This window comes from Mus musculus, chromosome 3 (assembly GCF_000001635.26).
Source record: "Mus musculus strain C57BL/6J chromosome 3, GRCm38.p6 C57BL/6J".
NCBI lineage: Eukaryota > Metazoa > Chordata > Mammalia > Rodentia > Muridae > Mus > Mus musculus.
In genome coordinates, this window is record NC_000069.6 from 33,620,772 (window position 1) to 33,624,501 (window position 3,730).

The 3,730-nt window shown below is 41.2% G+C and overlaps 1 pseudogene; it reads left to right on the plus strand.

The window, feature by feature from the left end:
- On the plus strand, window positions 814-1,677 carry Gm5845 (predicted gene 5845; annotated as a pseudogene).

The following is a 3,730-nucleotide window of genomic DNA, read 5'->3' on the forward strand; positions in this document are numbered from 1 at the left end:
GAAAACAATTTTCCAAGCAAATGGTCTGAAGAAACAAGCTGGAGTAGCCATTTTAATATCGGATAAAATCGACTTCCAACCCAAAGTTAACAAAAAAGACAAGGAGGGACACTTCATACTCATCAAAGGTAAAATCCTCCAAGAGGAACTCTCAATTCTGAATATCTACGCTCCAAATGCAAGGGCAGCCACATTCATTAAACACACTTTAGTAAAGCTCAAAGCACACATTGCACCTCACACAATAATAGTGGGAGACTTCAACACACCACTTTCATCAATGGACAGATCGTGGAAACAGAAACTAAACAGGGACACAGTGAAACTAACAGAAGTTATGAAACAAATGGACCTGACAGATATCTACAGAACATTTTATCCTAAAACAAAAGGATATACCTTCTTCTCAGCACCTCACGGGACCTTCTCCAAAATTGACCATATAATTGGTCACAAAACAGGCCTCAACAGATACAAAAATATTGAAATTGTCCCATGTATCCTATCAGACCACCATGGCCTAAGACTGATCTTCAATAACAACATAAATAATGGAAAGCCAACATTCACGTGGAAACTGAACAACACTCTTCTCAATGATACCTTGGTCAAGAAAGGAATAAAGAAAGAAATTAAAGACTTTTTAGAGTTTAAGAAAATGAAGCCACAACATACCCAAACCTATGGGACACAATGAAAGCATTTCTAAGAGGGAAACTCATAGCTCTGAGTGCCTCCAAGAAGAAACGGGAGAGAGCACATACTAGCAGCTTGACAACACATCTAAAAGCTCTAGAAAAAAAGGAAGCGTTCTTTCTCCAGCAGCTGAGCAAGATGCCCAAAGGGAAGAAGGCCAAGGGGAAGAAGGTGGCCCCGGCCCCCGCCGTCGTCAAGAAGCAGGAGGCCAAGAAGGTGGTCAACCCTCTGTTCGAGAAGAGGCCCAAGAACTTCGGCATCGGACAGGACATCCAGCCCAAAAGAGATTTAACACGCTTCGTCAAATGGCCCCGCTACATCAGGCTGCAGCGGCAAAGAGCTATCCTCTACAAGCGTCTCAAAGTCCCTCCTGCCATTAACCAGTTCACCCAGGCCCTGGACAGGCAGACAGCTACTCAGCTGCTTAAGCTTGCCCACAAGTACAGACCAGAGACAAAGCAAGAGAAGAAGCAAAGGCTGCTGGCCCGTGCTGAGAAGAAAGCTGCTGGCAAAGGCGACGTCCCAACTAAGAGGCCACCTGTCCTCCGAGCAGGAGTCAATACAGTCACCACCTTGTTGGAGAACAAGAAGGCTCAGCTGGTGGTGATTGCCCATGACATAGACCCCATTGAGCTGGTGGTTTTCCTACCTGCCCTGTGTCGAAAGATGGGGGTGCCCTACTGCATCATCAAGGGAAAGGCCAAGCTGGGGCACCTGGTCCACAGGAAGACATGCACCACTGTTGCCTTCACACAGGTTAACTCGGAAGACAAGGGTGCTCTGGCTAAGCTGGTGGAAGCTATTAGAACCAATTATAATGACAGATATGACGAGATCCGTCGCCACTGGGGAGGCAACGTCCTGAGTCCTAAGTCTGTGGCTCGAATTGCCAAGCTGGAAAAAGCAAAGGCTAAAGAACTCGCCACTAAATTGGGTTAAATGTACACTGAGTTTTCTGTGCCTAAATATAATTACAAAATTAAAAAAAAAAAAGGAAGCAAATTCACCCAAGAGGAATAGACGGCAGGAAATAATCAAACTCAGGGGTGAAATCAACCAAGTGGAAAGAAGAAGAACTATTCAAAGAATTAACCAAAAAAGGAGTTGGTTCTTTGAGAAAATCAACAAGATAGATAAACCCTTAGCTAGACTCACGAAAGGGCACAGGGACAAAATCCTAATTAACAAAATCAGAAATGAAAAGGGAGACATAACAACAGATCCTGAAGAAATCCAAAACACCATCAGATCCTTCTACAAAAGGCTATACTCAACAAAACGGGAAAACCTGGACGAAATGGACAAATTTCTGGACAGATACCAGGTACCAAAGTTGAATCAGGATCAAGTTGACCATCTAAACAGTCCCATATCACCTAAAGAAATAGAAGCCGTTATTAATAGTCTCCCAGCCAAAAAAAGCCAAGGACTAGACGGGTTTAGTGCAGAGTTCTATCAGACCTTCAAAGAAGATCTAATTCCAGTTCTGCACAAACTATTTCACAAAATAGAAGTAGAAGGTACTCTACCCAACTCATTTTATGAAGCCACTATTACTATGATACCTAAACCACAGAAAGACCCAACAAAGATAGAGAACTTCAGACCAATTTCTCTTATGAATATCGATGCAAAAATCCTCAATAAAATTCTCGCTAACCGAATCCAAGAACACATTAAAGCAATCATCCATCCTGACCAAGTACGTTTTATTCCAGGGATGCAGGGATGGTTTAATATACGAAAATCCATCAATGTAATCCATTATATAAACAAACTCAAAGACAAAAACCACATGATCATCTCGTTAGATGCAGAAAAAGCATTTGACAAGATCCAACACCCATTCATGATAAAAGTTTTGGAAAGATCAGGAATTCAAGGCCCATACCTAAACATGATGAAAGCAATATACAGCAAACCAGTAGCCAACAACAAAGTAAATGGAGAGAAGCTGGAAGCAATCCCACTAAAATCAGAGACTAGACAAGGCTGCCCACTTTCTCCCTACCTTTTCAACATAGTACTTGAAGTATTAGCCAGAGCAATTCGACAACAAAAGGAGATCAAGGGGATACAAATTGGAAAAGAGGAAGTCAAAATATCACTTTTTGCAGATGATATGATAGTATATATAAGTGACCCTAAAAATTCTACCAGAGAACTCCTAAACCTGATAAACAGCTTCGGTGAAGTAGCTGGATATAAAATTAACTCAAACAAGTCAATGGCCTTTCTCTACACAAAGAATAAACAGGCTGAGAAAGAAATTAGGGAAACAACACCCTTCTCAATAGTCACAAATAATATAAAATATCTTGGCGTGACTCTAACTAAGGAAGTGAAAGATCTGTATGATAAAAACTTCAAATCTCTGAAGAAAGAAATTAAAGAAGATCTCAGAAGATGGAAAGATCTCCCATGCTCATAGATTGACAGGATCACCATTGAAAAATGGCTATCTTGCCAAAAGCAATCTACAGATTCAATGCAATCCCCAGCAAAATTCCAACTCAATTCTTCAACGAATTAGAAGGAGCAATTTGCAAATTCATCTGGAATAACAAAAAACCTAGGATAGCAAAAAGTCTTCTCAAGGATAAAAGAACCTCTGGTGAAATCACCATGCCTGACCTAAAGCTTTACTACAGAGCAATTGTGATAAAAACTGCATGGTGCTGGTATAGAGACAGACAAGTAGACCAATGGAATAGAATTGAAGACCCAGAAATGAACCCACACACCTATGGTCACTTGATCTTCGACAAGGGAGCTAAAACCATCCAGTGGAAGAAAGACAGCATTTTCAACAATTGGTGCTGGCACAAATGGTTGTTATCGTGTAGAACAATGCGAATCGATCCATACTTATCTCCTTGTACTAAGGTCAAATCTAAGTGGATCAAGGAACTTCACATAACACCAGAGACACTGAAACTTATAGAGGAGGAAGTGGGGAAAAGCCTTGAAGATATGGGCACAGGGGAAAAATTCCTGAACAGAACAGCAATGGATTGTACTGTAAGATCGAGAA